At 46.5% G+C, this 17,737-nt stretch overlaps 2 long non-coding RNA genes across 3 annotated transcripts in view; both read left to right on the plus strand.

The window, feature by feature from the left end:
* The window catches only part of LOC116284453 (uncharacterized), a 154,634-nt gene that overhangs the window by 133,247 nt on the left and 3,650 nt on the right, over positions 1 to 17,737 (plus strand). The window lies entirely within an intron of this gene.
* On the plus strand, positions 2 to 1,757 carry LOC140687806 (uncharacterized). The gene is made up of 3 exons (XR_012062404.1): positions 2 to 483; positions 1,152 to 1,270; positions 1,497 to 1,757. It is a non-coding gene; the product is annotated as an uncharacterized lncRNA (long non-coding RNA).

Below are 17,737 nucleotides of genomic sequence, written 5' to 3' on the forward strand. Positions count from 1 at the left end.
CCCGACTATGATGTCATGCCTGTGCCTCACCGTGGAATTCTGAAGCAAGACGTGGGAGATTGAATCCAAAGATTGGGGGACTTAAAAGTCTTAAACAAGCAAATGTTTTCCATTATTTAAGATTTTAAGGAAACCAAATTCTGAAATATTTATGGCCACAGCCTGCTTTGTGGGTCGTCAATGACCTCTTCCCTTTCAGGAGACATCTCACGGGATCGGGGTGGCGGGGGGAGCCCTTGCCTGCCGCCCCCAGCCCGGGGGCCAGTAACTCACAGCAGAGCTGAGTCAACCATTCCCCGGGCAGACTGGGGGAGTTTCTCCCCCACACACTTCTAGCTGAAATGAGCGAAACCGAATCAGGAGAAGTCCAGGCGTACATGGAAGGCAAAGCAGAGAACAAGGACTGCCCTGCTGGCTGCGTACTTGCGTGCTGGGTTTAGCTCAAGCTGCTTCTCTGTTTGGAGGGACGATGTCAATCCTCTCGTAAGTAAATGAAGACAATGATTCAGCCGTTCTGTCAACATGGAGAGAAAAGAGAGAGCGCTGGCAAAATGCTTTGTGTACTTTAGCCTGGGGGGGGGTGAGTTACACACTGTCTGCTGCTGTGACCTCTGCTCCTGCCTTTCGCCCAGGACCTATCAGAACTAACTGGCTCCAGCTGGAAGTTCTGCCCAGTGGCCTGGCACCATAGGAAGCTGGCCGGTGTGATTTGAGCCCTCTTTCTAGAGTCTAAACAATGCTTTACACGTGCCCATCCTTACACTCAGTGTTTCTCGGTGGGGATGCTTTCAGCACTTGGGGTGGGGTGACTCTTGATTACGTGAGCGTCTCTGGCTCACAGCAGGGCATTTAGCATCCCCAACTTCTGGGCACAAAATGCTAGTGGTGTCTACCTTCAGTCATCATCACAACCAGCCACCCCCTAACCACCCTCATTTCCCCATAACAGTTGGTGGCTTGCATTCCCCACACTAAGCACCTTGCAAGCTTATTGCTTTAGAATCCAGAATATTATTAGCAAGACCCATGGAGTATTTAGGTCGCCGACTTATCCTTTATCTATTTTACCAGCTGATTCTGCAGACCTCAGATCTGAGGCCCACTTTGACAGATCTGCGGAGGGGTGTTGACTGCCCCATTTCTTCCCCTAGAGTGAAATGGTATGAGTGGGAAACGGGAGAAGAGAGTGACCAGCTGCTCAGTCATTCCGTTCCTGCTCCCTGTTGATCTCCTAAGGCTGTGAATACATGCTATGACGACTCTCTCCCAGGTGTGGAGCGGGAGGCCCTAAGTTGGGAGCAAATTTGCCCCAGGGCAAAGGATTTCTTTTCCCGCTGTGGGAACTTTGGCCAGATGCCCTGAGATAAGGGGATCCCCTCCCCAACTAACATCCTCACACAGCTTCCCTACCTAGACGCCCATGAACAGCCAGCAGCTTCAGGTCTTAGCTGCCCCTCTTTTATTTTCCATCTTCTCTCTCTCCCTGTATTTCACAGAGGGAGGCACTAAAGTTATCAGGTGATCAGAGAAAGAGCTGGAGAGGAGCGAACAGACCGTCCAATCAAGTAGTTTTCAACCTACCGGTGTCTGTTGATTATGAAGACACCGGAGGGCTCCACAAGCTATTATTTTCAAAAAGTGGTGTCAGAACTCTTTCATTTCCTGTAAATAAGACTCATGGGTATATTAAAATATCAAGGTCTTTTTTTCCCTTCCTTTTGCCTAAGACTGCATTAACGTGGTGCGGTAACTGATTATTTCATGCTGATTAAAAATGCTGATTGACAGAGGTCTATTCATACATGACTCAGCATCACTTGACATGATCCTCCTGAAAACATGGAGTTTGTGGGGAGAATTAAAGAAGGGGCCCTTCATGGAAAAAGGCTGGGGAGACTGAGGTTGTCTCTTTCGTGAAAGGAAGTTGAGGCCCAGAGATATTCAGTGACTTGCTGAAGGTTAGACAGCTGGTTGGTGTCCTAGAACTATGGTGACCATGCCACACCAGGACCATCCCTGTGTGTGCGTGTTGTCAATAGGACTCTCTCTCATCCTCACAAGAGCTCCAGTTCGGATAATAAATGATATGATCACCCTACCTAAAACCCAGATCTCTCTAACCGTCAATTTATCACTTCCCCCACCTCACAACCCTTCCTCTTTCTCTTTTTTGTGGTTCTCAAAACTCTTCCCCCATCTGATTCCATTTCTTATGTTTTCATAACTCCATCATCCTCAAAGTTTGGGTGGCTGTAAATGACAACTCCAAGTCCAGACAGCCAGCACTATGGGGCCTGTGGTTCCTAAGTGGATGAAGAAGCAAGACACCCCAGGAACAGGATCACTGGGCCCCAGGCAAGCCCTCAGCCTTGATCAAGACTTGTGGAGTCACCCACGTTCTCCCTCGTCCTCAGTGACCAAGGCTGGAGGCAGATAGGGGCAGGCGAGCTAGTGAATTTCTGTGATTTAAAAAAAAAAATGAATCCACACTGAATTCAAAAGAAATTCAATATAAAACATCACTCATTAGGCTATGAAAGTCCAGTATGTCCAGATGACTCAAGCATGGTGTTCATATTCTTGAGCAATACTCTAAAATCCTTCATGAACAATGAGAGTTAAATACAACCGAGAAAGTGTTTCTCATAACAAAATAAAATCCCTTTTCCTTGTCTGCCCCATGGGGCCAAAAATACCAGCGTCTTTAATTGGTACATTGGTACCGCCCTCAAGAATTTCCTACGTGCCGTAAACGCACAGTGCAGCCTTGGTGGGGTCCTGCGGCGGGCTGTGATCAGGAGCTGGGAGGAGCCTGGTTCTGCAGCTGCGCTTGGTTTCTTTACCACTTTTAATTTGCAGCAGAACTAAATATCTGAGTAACAAGGCCTTCTGATACCAAAGCTCGGTGAACATTGGTTCCACATAGAGCTGGGAGAGAAAAGAGGCTTTGATGGAAGGAACTTTGCTCCACCGTTTAATTGAGAGGCCGCTGTACAGACAAGTCTGTCTTTCTAATGAGCGCTCTTCCTGACAGCCTTGTAAATACCTCTTCACCGACTTCATTTTTTTCACGGTGAAAAACACAGGCTCTGGGTTTCTACAGTGAGGGAAGCTAGGTGATCTGAGGGTAGATCTTACTCAACCCTTCCTCAGCCTGTTTCCTCAACTGTAAAACGAGGATCCCAGTGCCCTCCTTATAGATACTAACTGTGTTGACCAGAAGAAGGAAGACAGTGATGCCTGTGAAGCGCTCAGCCTGGGGCCTGGGTCAGAGAGCTGCCCTGTGGTTGTGTAATAAACGCTTCTGAGATCAGCTCTATGACAAGCGTTGTGCAAAGCTGCGGGGCTTCAAAGATGAAGAAGATAAAGATTCTGATTTGAAGTCCCTATATCCTAAGGGGCATGGCAACTGTACACAAATACATGGGGATACGATGCGGCCTGGGAAGGACAGACTACTGACCCTGTGCTGCATTTGGAAGAAGGGATAAAAATTCTCCAGGCAGAGAAGGTGAAAAGGCTTTCCAAGACTGTGAGGTTAAGGAACCCTGTACCTGGATGAGCAGGAAAAGATAATACGACTTTTGTTCCGGTACCAGCCCAAGTTTTACAGAATGAATTATGACCGATTTGAACAGGTGAAACAAAGCTGGTTGTTTGTAAGGTTTAGTCTCCTTTCGCCCAGCCAAGCAAGCAGAGCTGGGGGCACTGTGACATCAGGAGGCTCGTTAGGTAAATAGAGCCCATTTCCCTGAGATCCAAGCCATCTGTTCTTCCCTCACCAGGGGCTTGGCCTGGATCTGCCCAGAGCTCTGCTTGGTGGCGGCGCCACCCATGATGAGCCGCTCTTTAAAGTACCTTCTAAATTCCTTCTCCCCTGCACAAAAAGATTTTTGCATAAAAAGTTTCAACATAACCTTAAAACTCAACGTTTCTAGAAGACGCCTTTGGAAATGTCCACAGTGTTAGGCTTCCTACCCCACAAGCTGATTGCCATCTACCACTGACACCTCAAAAAAAACAGTGACCTTGGCAGAGAAGGGTCACAGAGCTGAGAAGGACGGGTGAGTTCTTTCAGCGCACTCAAATGTTTCAGCTGGCTGGGCCCAGATTTCAAGAGCTATGGCCATGGTGGTTCAGGTCAACGAAAGTGATCATTTCAGAAATCTCCCTGGGGAAAAACTGGCAAGGAGTGAGGAAGTGGGACCACAAGCAAAAAAGTACACACTGCTGAGAATGAAGTTGGATAGAGGGTAACTTGGATCAGTCCCACCGGGGAGCTTGGAGTTGGTCCCCGCCGCATCCCAAGGCTGTGCCTAAGGGGCAACACAGGAGCTGGGGCCTTGATACCCCCCATTCTGCCGGTCATTGGTGCACTGCTGCTTCCCGGGGACGTCGGTTCCCGGGCACTGTCTGTGCGCACAGGCTAATGGAGTCCTACAGCCTGAGGATGGTCCACTGTGGCTGCAGGAAAAGCAAAATCATACAGCCAGGGCCCGGTGCAAAATGAAAATGTGAGAGCTCTTTTTTAAAAAGCAGGAGGAAGGTGCCATTAGAGGTACTAAAATAAAGCCTTTTCCTTTCTTCCACAGTTTCTTTCTTCACTTGTCATGTTGTTTTTTTTTTTAATGACACCATTGAATGCTACTCTAAGTAAAGGCAAATTTAAATTTTAAATTGTTAGCATAAATTTTACCCCTTTCATCACTATATCGTAGGATGCCTGTTTTAAATGCAAATATAAGAGCATTTAACTCATATGCTAATAGCCAAAATTACACAATTTGCATGTTTCATTCTTACCCTAACAGTGGAAAAGCTATACAAAACCAACTCATCTGTTTTTATTTCGTTTCTTGATGCATGCACATTTTACCAAGTCCCTACCTTTAGCTTGCTGATGAGTAAGGAAGAATTAAGAGGAAAAAAACTATGGGTTAAAAAAACCCCAAAAACTATGGGTGGCCTTATCTTTCCCTTTCCTTCTCTGTCATCATTTTCAGCATCAGTCAAGTCATCAGCTCATGCAGGGAAGTAACAAGAGTAAGAAAACATGATAGGGCTCTTTGGTCGTCCGTGTTTCTTAGAAAACCACTACCTTTCTGGGTGAGAAGTAAGTTTTGGTTCAGATGGAAAATGTGGCCTCTTGGGGCTGTCGGCACCCCTCCCCCTCCCCAGCTAACTCAGCTGTAGACAAAACACACTTACCTTGTACTCGCTTTGAGTCTCTGTGAACTCCCACGCATTGAGGGTGCCCTGGAATGTGTGCTACGGCCAGCATTCTGTGAGGATGGGGCAGTAAGAAAGGGCAGACACACAGACCGTATGCATCTCTTCTGTTCTTGTACATGCTCTGTTGTCCCATCAGAATTCACTTACAAAATACAATTTCAAAGAAAAAACATTTCAGAAGTTTAAGATGGTGTCAGCAGAGCATTAAACCAAGTGCGGGGACCTTCTGACCATGGAGTCCTGGTGATCACACAGGTCACACGCCATGATGCTGGCCCTGCACACCGGAGGGCAGTGGGCATGAAAGCGGTAAAGAGGTCCCAGGGGATGTGGGTGGAGTCCTGAGAAAGAAACTGGGAAGCCAGCTCTGCACACGGAGTCTGTGCAGGAGCCCAGGGCACCCAAAGAGATTGGTTTGCAGAGCTTCATCCTCAGAGCTCAAGCCATGCCAGGAAAGAGGTGACAAGAAGAGACAGGGGACCAAGTGGAGGGGGAAAGCCAGAGAGCTGGTTAACCAAACACTGATGTGGAAGCATTGGGGAAGATCCATGAAGTGCAGCCAAGAATCATAGCAGGAAGTAAGATGCTAGCAAAGGATCGTCATAAACCAACAGCCTTTTGGATCAGATCCCAGTCCTAAGCACCCTCCACGACATCCCTCTCTCTAAGCCCAGAAGCTCCACTCCATGTGCCTGGACATGGCTCCTTAGAGGGGCAAACCCTATTGAACCACACGGCCCCCCGGTCCCTTCTTAGTGCTCTACCCTCCTGGTAAAAAAACGAGACCATTGCCTCCTCCCTCTCCTGCAGAGAGCCACACTTCTGCTTTTCCAAAGCTCTAGGAATGCCTTCCCTGATTGTTTCATTGTGGAAACAAATAGGAAACTACATTGAACACATGAAGTGGGAAGAGGTTAGTGGTCTGCCAGCTTGCCGGACACTGGGTCCCCTTGTTCATCTGTGAGACTTCGCAACGCAGCAGCAGGAGGCTGTGACTCGGGAGGTGTTGAACCACCCGGAGGCCTCCTTGCATCACCCAGGACTCAGTCTCCGCGCTCACTTGGAGCTTGGGCTCTCAGCCTCGGCGCTGTTCACATCGTGAGCCAGGTAATTCTCTGTTATGGGAAACTGTCCTCTGCACTGGCTGCAGGATGTTCAGCAGCATCCCTGGCCTCTGCCCACTAGATGCCATAGAACCCCCAGTTATGAGCATCAAAAATGCCTCCAGACTTTGCCCGCTGTCCCCTGGAGGACGTAATCGCCCTTGGTGAGAATCAGTGACTTAGAGCGTGTGCGTCCCTGCTCTACGCCTGTAGAAGACACTGCTTTTACCCTCTGCCCTTAGCCGGATGTATTGTTCCATTTTTGTATTAGCTTGGGTCTGCTTTTCTGAAAGCATCTCTTTATCACCTTGCCTTCCTTGTAGCGCTGTATCCCCGTCCTGGGCGTGTTAGGCTTTGGTGGGTAGTCAAGCCACTTGGCGAGTTATCTCCATACTCATTGTCCATCCAAAAAGAGTTATATGTGCCTTTGAAAATTGCTACAAAATATATATACATCCTGAGGCCTACGAAGATTTTCATTAGTTGACCATCTCCATTCTATCTCTCTTAGAGTCCTGGGTACTGAAATCCAGCAAGAGCTCAGTATTTGCCATCCTTGTCCAATGTATTATCTCACTGAGTCCTCTGAGAGAAAAAAATCAGTCCTATAAAATAGCATATCCATGTTTTCAGGTGGGGAAGTGAGGCTGGGAGGGAATAAATGACTTGCCCAAGACCATCCAGATAGTAAATGGATTTGAACTCAGGTTTTTGGGCTGCAAATCAGAGACCATTTTACTTCTATTATTGCTTCTCAACTTTAGTGCATGAGAGAATCACCCAGGGGTGTTTGTGAGCAGTGCAGGTTCCCAAGCCTCCCCTGCAGAGACTCAGGGGGTAGGTCTCCACCAGGCCTCAAGAACTGGGATGATAAAGTAGTGTTTCCAGTGAGTCTGATGCGGGCGGCCTGTGCATCTCACCTGAGAAACACTGAACTCCCTCCTGCTACATTAGGCTGCTGCAGGTGGGGTGAGGGGAGAGGAGTAGACAGGGGAAAGGCTGGGAGAGATTAAAAGCACCCTGGGTTCCTCCCACATCCCCGCAGGCTTGGCCAGATGTCTGCCTGGCAATATTGTGTCCAAAAATCCAGTCCCCGCTGGATGCCCCTTGACTTCACCTGTTTCTCTGCAGCCAAAGAGCATTTGAATGGCTGGCGGGTCCCCCCAGCTCTGGCCTCAGGTGCCAGGACCCAGGTCACAGTCAGCCTACCTGCCACTAATCCACAAGGCACTTCATCAGCTCAGCCGAGTTAGAATTCGCCCCAGAATATTGCATCTGTTTGTCCACGGATACTTTCAGAACTCCTTGGCCTTCCCAGGAGACTTTTCCTGGAATCTTTGCCTGCCCTGGCTTGATCATGAAAAGCCTGGATCAGCCCAGAAGTTGGATGTCTGCTCACTTGGGCTTTCAAATAGTCTGGCAAAGGAAGGAGTCCAAGACATCTTGGTATGATGTGTTTCCAGCAAAAAAATATTAGCCCAACATAATAAGAATAATATTTGGTGCACTCAGTTCCCAGTAGAATTCGGCAAATAAAGCAGGAGATCTCCTGAGATTCAGATCTAGTTTAAGGGAAAATAATGACCCAGGCAGGCTTGAGTTTCAGATTTGGGTTTCTCCCAGTTCCCTCAAGAGACCAAAGAGAAAACCTGCAGAGAAACACAAAACGCTGCTCGTTGTACCTGCGACTTGTTTGCAGGCAATTGTGTGTCTGCCCTAAAAACCCCGCTGGGCTCACCACCCTTCGAAATCAGTCTGCGATGTAGCACACCCAGCTCTTCACCCACCCTGTGGGCAGGGTTTGCCGTCCGAGTCACGACTTCAGGGCTTGCCCCTCTCTTCGTAAATCACGGCTGCTGGTGGCTTTAGCTTTTATTTGGTGAGCTGCAGCTCATCTAGCACGGCTGTTGTCTTTAACTGTTCTTCCCCCAGCCTGTCTTTTCCAGAAAGCCAAACCCTAGTCATGACTATGCCTCCAGCCCTTTGGACCATTCAGAAGTTAGGCTGTCAGCTCACCGAGTTAGAACCTGGGAGGGCAGAGGCTCAGAGAAGACAGGCCTATCATTCATGGGGTTTACACATCTCCTCCGTCCTGGGGAGGTGGGGCGCTGGGACCTGTGTTCACTGTCATTATGTGTGTTGTAATCCCAGAGCTGGCCGTACACATGGACTGCATGTAACCCAAGGGCATGCATTCCAAGAGGTCTTCTCAAATTTGAGAGTTTTCTCTTTGATGTTGGAGGAAATCTGAGCCGTACTGCATGAGCATGATCTGCGCCTTGACCCAGCGAAGGGCAGATAAAGAGCTGACATCTCTGAGGACAGCCTCACTGCCTTCTCTGGTGGGGATCACAGGCAAGACATGAGCAGGCCACCTCATAATGAGAAAGATGGTCTCTGCTGTGGGGAGGATGTTTCACCAGACCAACCATGCCCCGCTCAGACGACGCAGCCGCCACGGTGGTCCACTGCCTTCAAGGCTCACCAGATACCTTGACTCTTGGCAGGGGCTCCCTCAGACCATATTCTGGTTATTAGAAGGGGATTTTTTTGACTCAAAACAATGTCATTCTGTCTTTTTAAGTCATGAGAGTGGGCAGTCCAGGTGAGAAAATTTGGGAGGAAAGCACAAATCCCTATTTCCTGTTAGAAACACAAAGTCTGTCAAACGTCGTTCTGTTGGTAGCTGTGAGCTTCACCCGTCCAAGGGAAGGGGGTATCCGTGCCATGTCTGTGGGACGGGGAGCAGTAACAGAAGGCTGGATGGCATCCATCTGATAGATGAGGAGGTGGGCAGGCGTCAGGCCATCTGATTGGTTCTTGGATGATGGGGTGCGTGGTCATCATTTCCTTGGAATGACAGACAAATGGACCCTCCCACTCGTGACTTAAACCTTGGAGGCCAGAGCTGCCACTCGGGCAGGCCAGTCCCTGGGACCTGGCTTGATGGATTTAGCAAAATAAAAATATAGGCCACCCAGTTAAGTTCGAATTTCAGATAAACAGCAAACAAGTTTTTGTATGGCTTAGTGTATAATTCTAGTATGCAAGTTATTTGTTGTTTCTCTGGAATTCGGATTTAACTAGGTGTCCCGTTTTTATCTGCCGGCACTGCCTGGGGCAGTGCCGCAAGCTCAGAAGTTGCTGCTTCGGGCCTTCTCGTCACTAATGATGCTGAGTAATCCTCCTTTTCAAGGAAAAGTGCAAGTTAAGATGACTTACCTTAGTGTGAGTTTTGAGTCACTCTTTTCTCTCTCTCAGACGTGTAACATTTTCAGCATGCTTTCCACTGTGGAATATGAGGCATAGTAGACTTTGTCCCCAGGGAAGGAACGTCCAGTCTCACTCCTATAAAGCTTGATGGAGTTGTGGGTTCCCCTCGCTCATCCAGGAGAAGGCTGTCTCTGGCTGAGGTGGCCATAGCTGGAGATGGTAGAGGTTCTAGGTCTGCCGTGATTCCTGCCCCTTAGGGGCGACTCAGACCCAACCCCGTCTGTGGCCAGAGCTGTGCCCTGTTCACGAGTGTCAGTGTTTCTCCTGCTCAGGGGAAAGCAGTGTCAGGTATTTTCTTTACCAGGAATAGTCTAACAGATTCCATTAAAGCAAAGGTATCATTTTTGTTAAGAGCCATTGATTCCTCTCTCTCCCCTTTTCTTCCTTTTTTCCGTCCTTCTTTTTTCTCTCCCTCTCTTCTCTCTCTCTTTCTGTCCCTCTCCATCTCCCTCTCTCACTTTGTTTTGAATGGCTGACAACACACTGTATGACATTGCTTAAAACCTCTTAAGAAGTATCTGGCAAAGCCTCCTTCCGACTCTCATCTTCTAGCTAAGCTCCCCCCGCAGCTCCCTGCCCCACACACAGTCACAGACACAAGTGAACTACTGCTCTTCGTTTATTTGTCTCACTTTTCAGAGTCCTTTCTCAATGTATACATAGAAGCAAATTTGAATAGATATCCGTATCCCTCAATGATAGCCCGTCTCGCACCATGCTCTTTTCTAAGACCTTGTTCACCCTTTTTCACAGCATCATAGTACTTACTCCGTTGTGTGGATTTGTATAATTTATTTAACCCGTTCTGCGTTAATAGAAATGTAGACTGTCTCTGGTATTTTGCTCTCATCAACAGTGCTTTACCAAGTAACCTTCCACGATGTCTTTTTTTTGTACCTATCCAATTATGTATATCTGTGTACTTCTTTTTTTCACCTGTACAAGCATATCTGTAACAATACATTCCTGCAAATGCCCTTGCTGGGTCAACAGGTAGATACATGTGTGATCCTGGTGGATTCAGACACATCACCTGTCATAGGCCACATTTCCTCCAGTCTCTTTTGTGACAAGTTCCTGAGGCTTTCTTGGGATGAGGTAGGGGTTAGAGAGTATGGTGGTTGTTTGGTGAGGACACTGGGTGCCCCATCCCACTGTTCCCAGCTGTTGCCATTGAAATTCTTATACAACCTAAGAAGGGAAAGTTTTAATTTTTTTTAATTATAACTAAATAAATTAGGACTCTTTTGGCTGCAAGTAATAAAACACAGTTCAAGTCAGCTCAGCTGAGGGTGGGGTAGTGAGAGAGGAAGAGAGGTGGTCATTGTAAGGACAGGATATATCTCATGGTACCAGAGGCAAAGATGCAGCCATGCTCCCAAGTTCACACTTGGAGAAGGATTGTGTGAGTGACTCAGTGTGTGAAGGACTTTGACTCTGAACTTCGGTCAGGCATCTACGCCAGGTCTAGGCAGCTGTGAACAGAAAAGCATCATGTTGTCCAAACTGAAATCTGGAGCTGACCACTCTGTGAGAGCAGAGCGACTGGGCAGATACTCCAAATGGCATCTGCTACAACCATAAATAAAGTGATTTCTCTTTGTCACTGTAATATTACAACAAGAAAGATTATAGAAATAGAGCAGACACAAAATGAATCTTAAGCACACAATAACTCTCTCATTTAAATCCCCCTAACCGTTTCTGAGGTTACCATATCACTAAGGCAAAAATGAATTGGGTGTGAGCTGGACAGATTCTTACCTCTGCTGCTGTTTCTGTTCAGCAGGTAGTTTCCTAAAAACTGGGTTATCAGAGAAGCATTTTAGAGTAACATTTTTTAAAAATTAAAACTTTTTTTTTTAAAACAAAAGCTTCTCTTCCATGAGTATCAAAAAAAAAAAAAAGAAAGAAACCATAGATTTCAGGGCTGGCCTATAGAGCATATTTCAAAGTGATGTGTGATGTCACTTTAGGAAAGTGAGCTGTTTCTCTTTCAACCTAAAGACAAAATGGCCAGGGAGAAAGCAGCCAAGTCTCTGAGTAATCTGATTGAGGGTTCAATTTTCTAAGTATGACCTTACGCTAGCAACAGCTCCTAAGTAACAAGAAAACAAGCCAAACTAGGAAGTCCCGCTTCTACAAGACAAGAAACTCCAAGACAGCAAAGTCTGAAGGCGAATTCTAATTACATAACAGGAATGAGTCATCAATGCCATCAGAGATTACAGGCGGCTAAACAGTCACCCACCCTCTCCCTACATTCTTGAAGCACGTAGGCTCTCATGAACCTCATCCATCCCATCCCACGCCTTCCCTTCACTCTCCCTTCCTTCCTTATTTCCTCTTTTTCCCCTTTTCTTTTCCATGCTGTGCTGTATTAGTGAGGATTCTGCATCGAAACAGAAGCAATAACACGATGGTATATACATATGATTTATTGTAAGGAAGTGGCTCATGGAATCGTAGAGATGGGCAAGTCCTAAGATCTGCAGGGTGAGTAGCCATGCTGGAGACTGAGGAGAGCCAATGATCTAACCCAGACCCAGTCTGAAGACCCAAGAACTAGGAGAACTGATGGTGTAGTCTGAAGCAGGTCCAAAACTCACGGGCCCAGTAACAGCCAATGTCTCACTTGAGTCAAGAAGCAGCAAAATGCCAGTGTCCCAGTTCAAAGACACTCAGGCAGCAGGAATTTTCTCCTACTCAGGGAGAGTCCGTCTTTTTGCTCTATTCAGGCCTTCAACTGATTGGATAGGGCTCACCCACAATAGGGAGGGCAATCTGCTTTACTCAGTCTACTTATTTAAATCATATAACTGTTAACCTTATCCAAAAACACTCTCACAGGAACACCCGGAATAGTATTTGATCAAATATCTGGGCACCCCTTGGCCCAGTCAAGATGACAGATATAATAACCTTCATAGATTCCTTTCTGTTCTCTTGTGCACTGGCCACATGGGCCTAAGACCACAATTTCTCATGTCATCACTTCTGTATCCCATTTCCTCTCTTGTCTTTATGGTAATGTTTCTAGAAAGAGAAATCTAGACTCACTGTCTGAAATTTTCCACCTCTCATTCATTGTTCAACTCAGTGGCATTTGTCTTCTGTCCCCATCATTCCGCTGAAATTAATTTCCTTAAGAACATCCATAATCTAATTGTCAAATTCTTTCTTCTCTTGCTTTCTGTAACAACACAGCATCCTGAATTTCCTACCTCTCAGCCCCTCCCCTCTGTGGTATCCTCAGGGGCCCACAATCTTCCTTTCTTACTTTATAAGCTGTGTCCACTGGTGTCATGTATTCCCTTGCTTTAATTACCAGCTATAAGCTCATGACTCAGAATCTGTATTTTCAACATGCACCTCTCTCTGAATCCCAGACTCAAGTATGTAACTGCTCACGAATTCTCTCCTCACGTGACATTCCTCACATGAAACTGGAACTCAACATGTCACATTAAATTCATCATTTTCTTAAGTACCTCTTTGTTCTTTTTTTTTTAATTGAAGTACGGTCAGTTACAATGTGTGAATTTCTGGTGTACAGCATAATGTCCCAGTCAGGCATATATACACAAATATTCATTTTCATATTCTTTTTCACTAAAGGGTATTACAAGATACTGAATGTAGTTCCTATCTCTTTATTCTTAATTTTAAATTACCTCTTTCTCCTAATGAGACTATCGCCCACCCAATCTCCTAAGCTTCTACCTGGGAGACACTTAGGACAGACACTCCCTCTCCCTTGCCTTCTAATTCCCATCAGTTACTGTGCTCTGTCCGTTCTACTTCCTAAATACCCGCTTCCCCTCCTTCCCATCGTCTCTGTCATGGCCTTAATCCAGATTCTTCACTTCTCATCTAGACTCTAGCACAGCTTTGTCACAGATTTCTTTCCACCACCATCCCAGCTGCCTTTCCAACTCATCCACTAAATTCAGTGTGATTTTTGTGACAAGGAAATATGATGAAGTTACTTCCCAGTTAAAACTTTTCCAAGTCTTTCCCATTGTTTTGAGGATGAAGTGTGAAGACAGTGGGAGCAGTCCAGGAGAGAGGCAGTGGAAAATGAGATGGAGAGATGGGGGAGGGAGGGGGGTGCTGGAGGTGCTAAGGAGCTAGAAAGGACAAGATCCCATTACTGATTAGATGTGGGGACTGGGAATAATGGGAGAGCTAAAGAAAATGCTCCATTTCTGACTTGGATGATCGAGTGATCATGGCCTTGTCCTTTGAGACTGGGGACCGAGACCTGCCTTTCCCCATGGACAACAGCAAGCTGAGCTACCCGGGTGGGGCACCACGTCTGGGAAAACAAGGCCTGCAGGAAACCTGACGGTCTGGGCAAAGATGAGTCAGAGCCTGATCAAGAAGGAGAAATAAAAATGAATGCCAGATGGGAGAAGGAGGCAGCTGAAAGTACCTATGCAGAGTCAGCATCTAAGAACTCTGGAGGAGTGGAAGGTGTAGCGAACAGTGTGCTCTCTTCTGCCAGGAGGTTCCTAAGAATCTACTGGCAAAGACCAGGAAAAGAACCAGGGCCATGCGCTCAGCAAGACATTACCTAAGTGCAAAAGGGTTTAAAGGACTTAAAACTCTGACTTACATCCTCATTTATTTTGAGAGCATTGCCATTCCCTTTTTCTTGGTCAGGGTTTTGGCCGTAGTTTGGAGTATCTTGCTGTTTGCAGAAAATTTGAAAACATGAGTTATTCTGTTGCTCTGCCTCCAGGGTGCACATGTGGACGTGCACAGAGATGAGCTAATGGACAGCTCTTGTCCTCTCGTTCTCTTTACCGAGTCTTAACTAACACAAAGGAGGGGCTTGTTTGGGAGATCTTCAAAAGCATACCTGAACATTTCCAATTCACTTAAAAGCCAGTATTCTCCAGGAATCGTTCTGATAGAACCAAGGTCATTTGAATATCTAAACACTAACAATATTTAAGCTGGTTAAATTGAGCCAAAATCACCCAAATTTGGCTGTTAAGCCAAATTCAAGTATGTCCAAAGCATTACGGTATTAAATCCTCATGGAAAAACAGATATACCGTAACTAAGAAGAAGTTTTCATAGGTTACCTGGTTAGAATTCTGAATGGGACACAAGAGAAGGTTGAAGAACACAGTCTTTCTGCCAAAGAGCAGCGAAAAAATCTGATTTTTTGCTCTGCAAGTAGGTGGCTGATGGCCTGCGGAATGAAGAGTTTAACTGTGTCCTTCTATCTTAGTGACCTACCAAAATAAATTGCAAATCCCAGCATGGTAGAAGGGCTCCATCATCAGCTGGCAAGCAGCATCTCAGCAAGGCTCCACAGCCTAGGGGACTAAAATTTTACTAAGGAAGACAAGTTAGTAAGTGTGTAGTTTCAAGAGGCCCCTAGTTCAGGCACTGTCAGTGGCCCGACAGTGAATAGCCAGGGGGCTCTGCTGGTGGATGAGTCCTGGGCCTGGAGTTGCCCTCAGAGCCATAAAAGGGGCCCAGCTGGTTTCAGCCCCTGGGCTCTGCCCCTCGTTCTCTTGATGTTGTCCTTTAAGGAACATTGTCTGGCCCCGTGATGAGGGTCTTTCTGACACCTTTACCCATAAATCTGACCCAGGTTAAGCCCCATTCCCTCAGGAAACTACCCAGGCGGCGAAAGAGTAACCAGAGAAATGCATCAATGTATGATGTTCACTACTGATAAATGCGTAGCTCCTGTGCATTTTAATTAAATAGCACTGCGTTTTCACCATTGTCTCCGAGGCCTTATCGCAAAGGCACAAGCAAAGTGGAAAAGCCATACCGTGTGACAGGGCTAGAGACAGAGAGTCAGAGACAGAGAGAAAGAGGAAGAGAGATACTCTCTTTGGTCAATAATACCTTTCCTGGTATCCCACCAATTATATGTCCAAGTGATAACCTAAATGAGACGCAGAATTGAGGACACATTTTCGTCTGAGCCCTTCATCTCACACATGTGGAAAATGGGGCCTAGAAATGGCCGAGGTCCCCTGATTTCAGGCCGCTGCCCTTCCTGCCATGATCATCCTACCGCATTCCAGTTGCATATGGCCAAATGAGAAATGAAAATGGCTGCAGAACCTGGCTTGTCTTAGTAACTACCCATGTGCCTTCCTATCAAGGGCCTTAAATATAAGGATCAGATACCAGACATGGGAAATATCCAAGGAGAAATGGGGAAAATGTAGGCTCAGTGGTCCACTGATCTCAGTGTGGGAAATGAAATGGATCGCCAGGAAACCAGGAGCTTAGGCAGACTGTCCTGAGGAAGCCATAAGAGCTGCCTTCCTCAACTGAGTACCCCATCCCACAGAAATAGTCATCCTAAAGCAGAAGCCGTTTTCACCCACGCCGAGGCCAAGAGCACTGCCCCTCTTCCGGATTCTGCCGCCTTTCCGGACTCCTCTCCACACATGCCTTCCTTGAGAAAGAAGTTCTTTCTCTTTCCTACCACAAGAATGCTCACAGAGCTCCAGGGAAAGGGTCTACTTCATCATACGTCCTCATTCAACAAACATTCATTGAGCAACTGCTTTGTACTGGGTACTGCAGTAGGCCCTGTGGGAACAAAGATGGAACAGAGGCAGTCACTCTTCTCAAGGGCTTATCATCTGAAGATCCTATCTGCGTGCAAGGGCTCGCTTGCACATGGGTCCAACAACCCCACGTGGACGGTGAGAATATTTCTAAAACCTCAAATCCCAACATATGGTCCAAAAAAAATTGCTTTTCTAATTTGTGACTGTTCTATATGTCTTCAAAAGGCTTAAAAATTAAATTCCTTTTGTAAGTCCCTTAATAAATTTCCTTTACTGAAAAGAAAGATATTTTATTAAATAAGGCTTTTTTTTTTGAGAAAAATCTGTGCTATATGTTCATCAAACCCATTATGTTTTAAGCCGTAAAACCTTGTAATCATAGGCTATTGCCATTGGAAAGGATCTGAGATATCACTTAGCCCAGCAGATTTATATTTTTTATTTTATTTTTTAAACAATGAAACTTCTTAAAAGTCAAATATTACTAAAAGTTCCCAACTATAAAACAGTGAAAACTGGACCTGCTTTTATCAAAGGAGAGATGGAGAGCTCAGAGCCCTCTCTCCTAAACTCCCTCTCCCATCCGGCCACCTCTGCTCCCAGAGTTTGGAACTGCAAATGGCACTTCACAAAAGTGACTATCCAACTACTCTTCATGTCCCTAAGGGGGACACTGAGGTCCAAAGAGAGTATAACCTCATTGTTAACAAATTATGTCTGCAGGAATTCTTATCTCCAAATAGAGCTTGTCTTATAATAGAATAAGACATTCTGAGATACTGGGGGTTAGGACTTCAACATATGAATTGGGGGTCGAGGGGGAAGGACACAGTTTTACCCACAGCACTACTTCCTGCCCTGTTTAGAAGGCGGCCTTGGTCAAGCCAAGGAAGTCCCTGACACCAGGCCCTTAAGGGAAAGACATGACCCTGCTTGACCACTGCCGGAAGGAAGTCAGGAGAGAGAGCAGGTGCATAAAGAGATATTCCTGAGACGGCAAGAGAGGATGGCCCAGAGGTCAGGTGGACGGATCAGCCTGAGCACAAGGAGAGACACTTCCTTTATTGTCGCAAGGAGGCATGAAGTAGAAAGGGATGAGGAAGGGTTAAAGTTAAGGGAGTTGCTTCAGATGGCCCCAGCTTTCTTTGTGAAGCAGGAAGAGATCGCCTATTGAGGCTGACAGCAGAGTTTGGGGTTGGGACTCGGTAGATGGACAGAAAATAAAACCAGAGCCATAAGGAGAGCAGAGAAAGTTTGAAATAACCCTGTGCATAACAGACAACAGCCAGCTCTGTCTTGAATAGGCATGCACTGCATTATTACAGAAGAAGATCTGTTATCATTGTACTAGAAAAATGCAAGAGTGGGAGGTAAGCTGACCAGGGGACCAGAGAAGGGCTGCCTAACAGTAACAAGGGCCCAGATGGTGTTGGTGACCTTAAGTTTATAGTGGCACCATCTGCAGGGTGTGAGGTTTTTCCAGCAATGCTCAACAGCTGGGAGATGGATGTAGAGAAAGTAAACAGTTGAGTTCATCCAGGGCTGGGCTTTGCCCAGGAAGGTGCATTAAAAGAA

The sequence above is a fragment of the Vicugna pacos genome, chromosome 20, assembly GCF_048564905.1.
Source record: "Vicugna pacos chromosome 20, VicPac4, whole genome shotgun sequence".
Lineage (NCBI taxonomy): Eukaryota > Metazoa > Chordata > Mammalia > Artiodactyla > Camelidae > Vicugna > Vicugna pacos.